General features: G+C 44.4%; 1 non-coding gene across 1 annotated transcript; it reads right to left on the reverse strand.

The window, feature by feature from the left end:
• Nucleotides 1–758: 758 nt before the first annotated feature.
• On the reverse strand, nucleotides 759–832 carry TRNAT-AGU. The gene has a single exon. It is a non-coding gene; the product is annotated as a tRNA-Thr (tRNA).
• Nucleotides 833–13,110: the final 12,278 nt, after the last annotated feature.

Consider the following 13,110-nt stretch of genomic DNA (forward strand, 5'->3'; position numbering starts at 1 on the left):
CACTTTGAGGATCTGGATGAGACTTTTCATAGTTGGAGGACGTATATGACACATCTGAATTAGTTTGAGGACCTACAATGCACTTCACTCCTTCCTTTTTCTGACACTCCACACTCACAAAGAAGGGGCACTACTACGAAACACGTGAGCGTTGACACGTCAAAACCTGTCACCGTTGATGGGTGCCGACAGTCTAGCTTCGTCCTCTTGGCTTGCTTCTCCGGGAGTTGAGCTTGCGCTCCAAGACATGGTTGGCGATGGAATTTCGCCATGAAAACATGTGTTGTCCCCCTAAAAAAGGGAAATGTTATTTCATCAGACAAGGTAGAGATGAGAATGCCAGGAAATGTGCTACATTACTACGAAACACGTGAGCGTTGACACGTCAAAACCCGTCACCGTTGATGGGTGCCGACAGTCTAGCTTCGTCCTCTTGGCTTGCTTCTCCGGGAGTTGAGCTTGCGCTCCAAGACATGGTTGGCGATGGAATTTCGCCATGAAAACATGTGTTGTCCCCCTAAAAAAGGGAAATGTTATTTCATCAGACAAGGTAGAGATGAGAATGCCAGGAAATGTGCTACATTATTCAGCAAAATTTTAACAGTCCAAAACTGTTGGAGACCGCCTGACCTGTTCTTTGATATATATAAGAAAAAGGGATGCTTTCATTGAGAGTTGAACTCTTCAGCAAAATTTTAACAGTCCAAAACTGTTGGAGACCGCCTGACCTGTTCTTTGATATATATAAGAAAAAGGGATGCTTTCATTGAGAGTTGAACTCAAGACCTCCCGCTTACTAAACGGGTGCTCTAACCAACTGAGCTATGAAAGCTTTTGCTATAGAATTAATTATTTATTTCCACAACCTGTAACTTTTTTGAAGATCTAACTATATCAATTTGGTATTGAGAATGTTGAGACTCTAGAAAAATTGACTAGAGTAAAAACTGATATGCGAAGTAAAACATGAACGGAAGGAGTACAATCTAAGAGCTTGAGGTAGACAACATCATGGAAAGTTGTACGTAGGGGTCACCATTGATGTTCCATTGATGGCCAAGGGACTAAATCTGAAATAAACTCCTACATTACTGCTCCGGTTGTTCGGACCGGACAACGAGGCGTCTTCCACGTCATTTGTCTTCATGAAGACGTTGTCTTGTTCACTGGCGGCATCCCCGGTGGTGGAGTTGGAGATATTGGTCGTCTTTGTTTGGTTGGGGCCGCTTCTCAGGGCTTGGCGACTTCTGCCGTGATATTGCTTACGTTTGGGGTGAGCACCCCATGTCCCTCTGCTCCGGGCACCATTGTCATGCCTTCTTGCGTTGAGCAATGCTACACAGACGACATCTCGGCAGCCGATTCATGCACGACACATGTTAGCAGCCGTCCATCACTTTGGCTCCATGGGTTAGTACCATCGATCACAGCTTCGTGCATACATCGTCCGCCAAGGTGTCGTGTGCATAGTGATTTCGTCTTGCATTCGTGTCATGTATTGTATCATTATTGTATTCACTCTTTCTTCTTCTATCAATTAAAAGATGCGCAAGATCTGGGTATACGGGAAAGTATAGATCGCTTGAAAATTAGACGATAGGATAATAACCGTTGCAATTTATAGTTTCTGAAATGGTAGTTGAATTGATAGTTAAAACACCAATACGTATCAAAATATAAGAGAGACAATACAGACAATTTGCTGCAAAACCGACTGTGTATATAAATAAATCTTTTTAAACCATGATCTTAACCAAATACACGCACAAAGCCGCTAGAGATAGTGTGGGCGTGGCGCGTATGGGTACATTCACCTGTGTGCAGGAATACATGTACCAAACGGAGAGCAGAGTGGTCTGAACATAGTAGACAGTTGCATCGGCGGTCGACCCGCTGTTCCGCAACAAACAACGGGCGATTCCATCTGCTTCACTTTTCGCAGCCGCTGGTCCCCATCCACCCATGCACAGTGACTCTCTCCTTCTCTCTCTCTCTCTCTCTCTCCGAGTCGGCCCACTTGTCACCCACTCTGTCCATCCGCTTAATTTACCACTGAGTTTTCTTACATCGCTGGACAATTCTTCACCACGTTTGAATTACAAACATTTGATTAATTAGCCTCACGTATGTACGTACATTTGAATTTTGAAACAGCTAGCCATGGATCGATCAATATGCATGGGACCCGATCTCCATGATCGACTTCTGAATTAATCAGCTTTATTTACATGGTGTGCGTACGTGCATCACTATGTAAATCTAACTATAGTTTGCAATTGCATGGTCTGTTCAGGCTGATGAACAGTGCGATCCACTCCAACGGGTATCTCATCTGATTTGGGCTCTAGCTATCGCTAATCATGATACCTTTTCTGTGCAGATGGGGCACTGCAGATTATCGTTTCCAATAGTCCAGCAATGGCGCGCAGATTCAGATTAACTGTGCAGCTCCCCATCCTAGAACCTGCATCATTGCAGGCGTTCGGAGAAGGTGACATTATTTATTAGTCACGGTTAAGAAATGAAAAACATGTCCCCTCCTTTTTATAAAACAAAACATTCCGCTTTTTCTGTTTTATTTTTCAATTAAAAATCCCGGCCTTCGTATTTCACAATTGGCCTTTGATCTTTAATTTAACCAATAATATACGAGTTACAATGCCATAATAATTATAGCTTCAAATCGATTTTTAAATACGAATGTAATGAACTTTTTTGTGACACATAAACCACATTTTGTTGGTCTAATTAATAGCCACATTGAACTTCAAAATACATGAACGCCATGTAAATACTCCCTCTGGTCTTTTTTACTCCATGTATTAGATTTGTGTCAAGTCAAACTTTATAAACTTTGACCAAATTTATATTAAAAATTATCACATCTACAATACCAAATATATATACTATGAAACTACATTTCATAATGAATCTAACAATATTGATTTGGCATTGTAAATGTTGATACTTTTTTCTATAAGTTTGGTCAAAACAGAGATACTTTGACTTCATACAAAACTTATATGCATACTAAAACCGGAGGGAGTAGGAACAGGTGTAGTAGTGACATTTCCATATAAAAGTGATGAACTGGTCAATGCATGTTCCATTCGTATTACACCCACCTATATGCCTTGGCCATGCACGGGCGCATACTACTTGTCCATTGGTGCCCCCGAACCGAGAGAGATGGTTGCAGGGTGGTGCCAGAGAGGTGGTGTTGAACGACCATTGGGATGGCACTACAGGGAAATATATCACACTTCTTTTTGAACTGAAGGTAAAAGATCTGTCACGTGCATTAATTAAGCATAATTTAGAAGAAAAAATGGAAGAAAATCCGTTACAAACTTGCTAAGTTGAACAAGCACAACCCTAAAAGCGTGCAAACTTCTCCTGAACCACGGAGCCACATGACCACCTAGGCAGCCCAACGAACTCACCCAACATGGAACTACTACATCCTCAACACATGAGTCTCAACCTCCTAAGATTGGAGCCACCTAGCACAAAGAACTTATCCTCGTCTTCCGAGGTATCCAAAAAAGTGGCATGGTGAAGAAATCTTGGATGCTAATAAAAGATAAATGTATCCCAGTTCCCAAAAGATAGTAAGATCTTCGGCACCAGAAGAGAGTGTGATGCATATCGTCTTTACTTAGTTATGCTTCTCTTCTTTCTCTTAAATATTGAGTTGAGCGTGTTCTTGGTCGCCTAGCATTGCCAAATTGAGCATGGACCAGATCTTCTTCCTGAACGAACTCAACTTAGATCAGGAAATTAGGTTGTATGCCCCGTTTGCTTAACTAGTCGAATCCAAAGTAGCCTTGGAGTGATCCGGATTATTTTGAGAACAAAAGAGCACCAAAAATACCAAGGGAACCTTCTAGAAGGTTTCCAAAACCGATGAGAGACAAAAACCTATATGAGCCGACCCAAATATACTATTGGCGCATACGCACCAAATAGGATTCTCCGCCTTAGACATTGTAAAAAAAATGGACTATCTAGTTAAGGGGTACCCTTTGCAAAGGTCACTCTCACATCCTATGGTGTTGACAAGTGGCGCACTTACTCTTGTCACAACCAGGGGGTTTTGGTGGGATTTTTTCACACGCATGGAGGCACGAGTGAGTTTGTTTCTGCTTTTTTCCGTAGATACGTCTCTTTAAAACATCTTATATCTTGAACCATGCATCCAAATCAAGAACCGTTTTCACCATTGTGTATCTTGCGTCGGAGCCTTCCAAACCAGATCCCGTGTCGATAGGTTTCAGTGAAGTTTTTTTGGGCATATCTATACTTTCAACTAGTAGAAATTTGTGCTTCGAAGCTGTACGAAAATATTCATCCAAGTAAACTGACGTGTGCTTCCGCGGGGACTGTGCTTCACGCAGAAGCACGGTTATGCTTCACTTTTGAGGAAGCACAAAAGCACAACTATGCTGCACGTGGAATCACATATGTGCTTCACTTTTTGCTGGAAATGTGGAAGCACATCTGTGCTTCACTTTTTGGGAAGCACAAAAGTGCAATGTGCTTCACAGGAAACCATAACTATGCTTCATTTTTTGGGGAAGCACAAAAGCACAACTGATGCTTCATGTGAAGCACAACTGATCCTTCATGTGAGGCACATCTATGCTTCACATTCATGAAAGTACACGCTTATACCGGTTGTAAATAAAAAACAAGTGAAATAAAAAAATGGAAACATAAAAACAAAAAAGACATGATACCGCTAAAAAAACAGCAAAGACGGATAGGACAAAAAAGAGGAAATCCAGGAAAAACCAAACAAACAAAACCCCCCAAAAAACAAGCATGTTTTCAAAAGAAAAAATCACTCAAATGTGAGAAGTGCCCAGCGCGTGTCACATGGCGCCGCTGGAGCTCTCAGCGCAGGGAAAAGCGCCCGCTGCGGCCAGAGAGTTCCCTTGGAATAGTTGCTCCCAGCTAAAAGAAAAGGAAGAACACTCGGTTGGCTCCTCAGTCTTTCTAAAAAACAGGTGCCTCCTGATGGATGGATCGGGCCATCAAGTAGAGTACAAATCCAAAAATATATACATAGTTTTTGGAAGTGAACTATATATATGCATGGCGTTGGTCGAGAAAACGGCGGGCAAAGTAGCCAACACGAACCTCGCACGTGGAGGGCATGTGGCCAAACCGTCATAGGCATGCTAGGCTGGTGGCCGAACTGCACGCTGGGGAGCACGCAGCAGGCAGAACGGCGCTGGGCGACGCTCGACGTCGACGGCGATGATGGCGACGTACGGCTTGAGATTAAGCAAGCAAGCACACATTGGCTTGACTGAATCGAGCTAGTAGGCAGATCGTCGGCCAAATGCAAAGAGCTTTGCAGTTGCAGATTGCCCGAGCGAGGGGACCGGACCATGCATGCCTGAATTCCAGCAAGAAATTCACAACATCGTCAACGTCACACGCATATCGCCCACTTGAATTGTACTCTCGTCGTGGTCTTCATCATCCCTGTTAAATTGATCACCTGCCTACGCCTCTCCTCCTAAGAAAAGGCAGATAGGGTTTCTGCCTCCCGTCGGCGGCGCCGCCGATCAACCACGTCTCCTGTGGCCTTATGGCCATGGGTGCGCGGTGGATCCGGCCCTTGCTGGCGGGTAGGCTTCGTTTTTATGTGCTTCTTCATGCTTTGTTAGGTCATGCACTCTAGCTTTTCAAAAAGTTATACTTCCTTCGTCCTATAATACAGTGTGCACTATTTTCGCAAAAAAATCAAGGTTCAGAAACTTTAACCAAGTTTATAGAGAAATTTATCTATAACTACAATACTAGATACAAACAATTTGAAAAAATATTTATGATGAATCAAACGGAATTGACTTGGTATTCTGGATGTTGATAGACCTTTCAATAAACTTGATAAAGAATTTACAAGGTTTGATTTTAAAAACATCTAATAGGCACTATATTTAGGACGGAGGTACTACTATCTTTCTTAGAAACACCTGCAATTTTATTCGTAGTCCATAACCATTACAGGAAGTATTGATTACAGGTGCACTCGTTTGGTCCAATAAAATACAAAGTACCTCATAGGACCAAGAATTACAGTGATATCTCTTTTTTTGATCAAAGAAGGGCCTTGCCCCTTCCGATTTTCATTACTGAAAACCACCGAGTTCTACAGGCGAGATAAAAACGAAAAAAAGAGAAAGAACAGAAAAGAACACAGCTGCCAACACCACCAGGAATCCCTAGCAGCAGGGGGCCAGCCACGAATTCCAACAACCTGAGTACAAATTAACCCCTAAGTTCAAACTGCCAAATCATCATTACAGCTAAAGCAAAAGAAGCAAGAAAGGACACAAGGGTTCTGTCATCAGGAGCAACAAACATCAGGTTCACCCTCACAAGAGAAGCTTCATTCCAGCCTTGCCACATTGATCCTCCATCCCTGCTTAGCAGTGAACACCTCATTTGCTGCCTGTTCTAGCACCCTTGCTCCTAGCTCCAAAGTTTTTCTTGACGACTCCTTTATCTGTAGGACGGACCAGTCAGTCAACCACCTGCATAATAGTTTGACAACATACAAAGGATCATTTATCCTTTTGTTTTCAAAGACAATTGCATTCCTGCTTTTCCAAATTGCCCAAAGCAGGGCTGCAATCCCCACCAGAATCATTTTTTTCTCCTCTTTATTAAATTTCCTAATCCACCCCCCAAAACAGTCCTTTACATTTGATGGGACAGTTTTAAATCCACACACACATCTGACCAAACCCCATAACAGTGAAGCAGTGGAGCAGGAAAAAAACAGATGGTCAATTGATTCATCTTTCCCACACAACACACATCCTTTCCCACCCTTCCAGCCTTTTCTAAGCAGCACATCCCTAGTTAATATACTTTTTTTATTAACTAACCAAAGAAACACTTTCAGTTTCTCAGGCAACTTTGTTTTCCATAAGTATTTCTGTGGGAAGTTTATCCCAACTGCTATCAATTTCCTATATAAGGACCCCACAGAAAACTTATGATCTGCAGTTAGGGTCCAGAGAACTTGGTCTGCCCCTCCCTGCAAATGAATTTCCTCACATCTTTTTTTCAAACAATTCCAAAGCCCTAAAGTTTCCCCATGCAATGTTCTTCTAAATTTGAACCCCCCCCCCCTCACCCTTTCTGTATAGCCTCTTCCACAGTAATGTTGTGGTCAAAGCATATATCATACAGCCTAGGGTAAGCCTCTTTCAAAGGTTTATCATCCGCCCAGGTATCTTCCCAGAACCTAGTATTCCTCCCATCCCCTACTTTTTTCTTAACAAATCTATAGAATATTTCCTTGATCTTCAACAAACTAGCCCAAAATTGGGAATCCCCAGGCTTTTTGCTTACTAAAGCTAAACATCTCCCTTTTCTATATTTTCTATCCAAAACATCCTGCCACTGACCTCTTTCATTTTCCATTTTCCAAAACCATTTTGCTAGGAGCGCAATATTCATAATCTCTAAATTCAGTATCCCTAAACCCCCCATGTCTTTAGCTAATTCCCTTTCGTATTCCTCTCTATTAACAGCCTCTTGTGCCAGCTTCTGTATTTCTTCTAGTTGTTTTTTACTAGTCTCCTGCAACTCTATCTAAATCTTCTCCAGCTCTCTGATCATGTTTTCATTCTTTGCCCACAAAGCATTGCTTCTGATCTTGTCTTCCTCCAAAGCTTTTATTTTACTGAGCATGAATTCACTTTCTTTTTGCCATCTTCCTTTTTCCAAAGTCATCTTATTTTGTCATTGTATCATGTTTTCCTCCAATTGGGATTTCATTTTTTCAATCTTACTGTCAACCTCCTCACTCTGTTTCAGGGATAAGCATCCCAAAGAAACCCCTCTGTGTTCATTATCCTCTAATATGGTTCTTTTCCTGTTGTCAATCTCTTCCTCTCCCACTTCTGAGATATTGTTGCTGTCATTTTTCCTCTTCTCTTCCCTGTACCAACCAATTTCCACCACTTTCTCAGGCTCCACCTCAATTCTGAACATGAGGAGATCACGTGAAGTAATTTCTACTTGAGTAGGGATTTTCTCCACATCCCTGATTCCACATTTTGCTCTAACCTTCTCCTCATTAATAGTGTCCATATCAATCTCCAGGACAGGCCCCACTGCAGCAGCCACCTCACAAATCCCTAGGAAATGCCTAAAGCAATCTGGCACTTTGGCCAGTCTGACCCAAACAGTATGCATTTTGCCAACAGCCTGATGGTCAAGGGACCAGGGCTGAACTTTGATCACTACCCCTGTTCCCAGCAGATTAAAATCATTAAACTTGGCCAACTCCACCAGCTTTGCCTTGTTGGGGAATCTCATCATATACCCATTTTTTCCAAATTCCCTCACTCTCCATTGCCATCCCAGTCAAACATCTCTCCCAAGGCCTTCACTAGTTCAGTCTCATTGATCCTCCCTTCTCTTATGATCACCACACCCAAAGGATTGGTATGTTCTGCCACCAAAACATCCTTATAACTCTGCACCAGAAGAACCCCCAATCCTTTAGCTGCATATCCAACATATTTAGGGACTGGTTTAATTTGTTTCAGCAAATTGCACTCCCCAGTAATATGGTTCTCTCTGCCACAAATCAAACAGTGCCCAACCCTGCAATCTTTGGTGGTGTGTCTGGGATCTTTACATTTCCCACACACCTGCTTGCTAAATCTGTCAAAGTTCTTCTTGCTCTCCTCAACACCTTGCTGCCAATTGCCTCTTCCCCCCTGTTTTTTCGCATCTAACCCAGCTCCCTGACCAGTCACCTTATCAGCTTTTTGCTGTCCATCAGGATCTCCATCCTCCTTCCTTTGACTCTCTTTCCCAACCAGGTTACCAATTTGGTTCCCACCTGTCCCAACCATCAGGCTCTTCTCACTGTTCTGCATCCCCTGCACCAGCTGAGAGAGCAGCGAAGTCAAAAGCATCTGCTGCTGTTGTTGATCTGACTGGGAATTCTGGTTATTCCTCTTCTCCTTTTCCAGTAAAGAAACATCCAAATCACCACTAGACATCCTTGTGAGATCTCCCCCTTCATCCTTCTTCCCAGTTTTAGCTTGCCACATCAGATTCTCTCCACTCCTCTCAGATCTGGGTTCCTCCTCCTCTGTATCTCTATCCATTCCATCCGCAGGACCAAAACGATAGCCTCCCCTTCCAAAGCCCCCAGATATCCCTGGAAAGGCATGTCTCCCTCCATTCCATCCTCTCCCTCTCTCAGAATTGTTAAATCTCCCCTCCATATGTCCATTTCCACCCCCTCTGTTGAATCTCTGAGCTCCAAACCCTCTACCATAGTTCCCTGACATAGCTTCTTTTTGTGGCGGCGAGGGGGGGATAGGAGGGAACCCTAGAGAGTGGGGTTTCTTCCCAGCCTTCTCCACCCCCTCTTTATACCCCCCCCCAACAGCTTCATCCCTTCGTTGGGTTGGGCTGGGCTCCAATTCGCCAGGCCTCCACCACCGTAGGCCCACCTCCACATCCATAGTCAAATCCCTCCCAATTGAGCCCCCAAAAATCATTAGGGGTCTCAAATTACTTTCCAGATCAGATTCCTCAACCATCACCCTATTTGCATCAAAATAATTTGCAATTGGAGTATTTTGCATCTCAATTTCCCCTAAATCCACATCCTCTTCCCCCCAAAAAAGGGATTATGGGATGAACCCTCTCTTTCTCCATGTGTTTTTGCACTATCCCCGCCTCAACACCAGCCACCTGAGTCATATTGCTCAGTCCACCAATTCTAACTTCATCACCAAAACCTCTATGTTCTGAATTAGGAATCACATTAGAGATCATCACCCCACTATTATTACCTTGAGATTTTGGCTTATTCCTAAATTTGTTTCTACTGCCATGCCCAACTCCCCCAATTACTCCACCACGATCAGCATCATCTACTTTAATTAAAGTAGTAGATGCTAAGTATTTTGAATAAGTATAAGCAGGCGTACCTGAATCAGAAAAGAAGGCCTCCCCCTCCCCCTCCTCCTCAGCGTCCTCGCCGGACAGCAACCAGAAATGGTTGCTCGCCGGCGAGCACCCTACCGGCGGCGGGAGAGAGCGAGGATGCGAGGCGAGCGCCTCGGGAACCGTGGGGACCGGCGAGGGAGTGAGGTTGGGGTCGAAGACCCCCTGGCACGTCGCGGCGGCGCCGCCGCTTCCTCCTCCGTCTCCACGAGCTCCGCGTCTTCCTCGATTTGGATCGGCAGCCATCTGGATCCTGGGGCAGGGATCCCCATCACCACCTCCCGGGGTTGTTCCTGCTGCGCCGGAGGCGGCGCTCTCGGCTGGATCAGACGGTAGTGAAGGGAGCGAAACAGCTTCCACTTCTCCCTCTGCTCGGGGACCAGCGATTCCGCCTCGAGCATCGCCCACAGGATCACCCCCATCGCCGGCTGGCGATCGTAGTTGGGGAAGCATCTGAGGATCTCCTCGCGGCGCAGCTTGTCCCGCACTAACTCTGATGCGTCGTTGAGCGACTTCGCCGTCGGAAACCAGCGGTCGATTTCCTTCAGCCGCCCCATCAGGACCTCGTCGCCGCCGGAGAGCGCCCACATCTGCTGCTCCCTCGTCGTCATTGAACCCTAACTGTCGCGGCTGCGGCGAGCGGTGATTTTCACGGGCGAGATTTGGGAGGTGTGGGGGAGAAGAGAGCCGAGGTGTCGGGCCAATAACCCCTCTCACAGCCCCACTCTCGCCATTACTCACCTCGAACCGCACCCCTACCTCGCCCCACCGGTCAGCCGCCGCAATTTCCGCGACGTGGCACGGGAACCCCACCTCCTGGCCCACCCGCCACTCCGCCTCGCGCTCCCAGCTGCATGAGTCCACCACCACCCCCTCGTCGTCGAGGAGCTCCGCCCGACGTCCACGTCGGCGGACGTAGCCCAGGTGAGGCACCGGTACCGCCACACCAAAATCTGGCACGAACACGCAGGGGAGCCGTGGCGGAGATGACGCCATCTTCTCCGATTCGGCCGGTGGTAGATAGTACAGTGATATCTCTTGGTGATGATTTCTTCGTCGTATCAATCTTCACATACGAAGTACTTTCAAGACATCACCGAAGAGATTATGATTAGACCGGAGCAATAATATACCACCACTCGTTCACTCGCACGAACTTCGTTATCAACACATATATGTACAAGCCATTTGAGTTGCTTATGCAAAAAATATAGGAACCCTTAAGCCATGAACGAACATGGTCGAGGATGATCCCCTAGAATCACATGTCGTGAGTCCCCCTCTCAGCACTAAGATAACAGTCGGGGCCGAGGAAACCTAAATATCTCCAGGGGCGGCGGATGCTCTTCAAAACATACTCTTAAAACCCCAACTCTCTTTTTCTTTTACATTGTTGCAGTTGGACGGAGGAGTACTAAAAACTAGCTACAGAGTACTTTCCCCTTTCAAAATACTTGTCGTGGTGTTAAGTCCGGTCCAAAATACTTTTTGTGGTTTTAAAACCATGACAATTTGTTTTGGAATGCAGTGATCAACAAATAAATTGTGAAAAAAAAGGAAAACAAAAAACTAGATCACAGGTAAGGCAACCTCTGAGTGTGGTACGTGGATTCGATGTACAGGTACATCACCTGTGCAGGTATGTTACATTTTACATACTCTAATACCATACCAGAACAGAGGAGAGCAGGGAGAGCAGAGTGGTGTGAAAACAGAGCAGTCAATCGATTTGCTGTTGCGCAACAAGCACCGGGCGATTCCATCTGCTTCCTTTTTGGCAGCCGCTGGTCCCCCACCCATGCATGCATGCGCAGTGAGTCCACTTGTCATTCTCCGTCTTTCTCTTTCTTAGGAGTCGGCCCACTTGTCACCCACTCATCTTTCACATCCTTACTTAATTAAACCGTCAAAACGTCTTATATTTAGGAACGAGGCAGTAAGTTTTATATTGCTGCACAATTCTTCACCGCATTTGACTTACAGTACCTCCGTTCTAATTTATTGATCTCCTTCGTATTTTGTGTTAAATTTTGACTATTGATCTAACTAGCAGAATATTAATGCATGATATAAAAAATAACATCATCAGAAACTATGTTCAAATACGAATCCAATGATACAATTTTTTATGATATGCATCAACATTTTATTAGTTAAGTTTTGATCAAAATTTGGCACAAAATATAATGAAGACCAATAAACCAGAACGGAGGTAGTATTTGTTAACTTCAACATATGTACATACATTTGAATTTTGAAACAGGTAGTCATGGATCGATCAATCAATATGCATGTAAGCATAGATGGGATCCGATCGACATGATCTCCATCACATGTGAATTAATCAGCTTTAATCACATTGTGGACGTACGTACACGAACACTGCTAACTATAGCTAGTTTGCAATTTGCATGGCCTGTTACGGCCAGCTCCCACACCCACACATATATAGCTGATGAACAGTGCGATCCACTCCAACGGGTATCTCATCTGATTTGGGCTCTAGCTATCTCTAATCATGATACCTTTTCTGTGCAGATGGGGCACTGCAGATTATCGTTTCCAATAGTCCAGCAATGGCGCGCAGATTCAGATTAACTGTGCAGCTCCCCATCCTAGAACCTGCATCATTGCAGGCGTTCGGAGAAGGTGACATTATTTATTAGTCACGGTTAAGAAACAAAAAAACGTTTCCCCTTTTTCCTTTTTTTCTTTTTCAATTAAAGCTACTGGCCTTTATATTTCATGATTGACCTTTTTTCTTTTTTAGGGGAAATCGTTGTCACTTTATTCAAAGTTCATAGCTCCCTCAGTAGCAATCTCCGAGCTAACACACTCAAGAGATACATGAAGCCAAGTTTTACATAGAGATCTAATACAACCTTCCCTAGCTAAGACATGTACGACTTTATTCGCCGAACATCACACCCAAGGAACCCTAAACTCCTTAAAAGAGCTCAATAAATCATTTACCTCCTCAACTAGTTGCCCATTAATTAGTTGAGAAATCGTTTTGCACATTCTTGATCTGACTCACCACTTCCTCAGAATCTGTTTCGAGGATCACCTTCTGGACTTGTAGTTCTTGAGCCAGGATTAGAGCCCTCCGGC

Source organism: Triticum dicoccoides, chromosome 3B (genome assembly GCF_002162155.2).
Source record: "Triticum dicoccoides isolate Atlit2015 ecotype Zavitan chromosome 3B, WEW_v2.0, whole genome shotgun sequence".
Classification (NCBI taxonomy): domain Eukaryota; kingdom Viridiplantae; phylum Streptophyta; class Magnoliopsida; order Poales; family Poaceae; genus Triticum; species Triticum dicoccoides.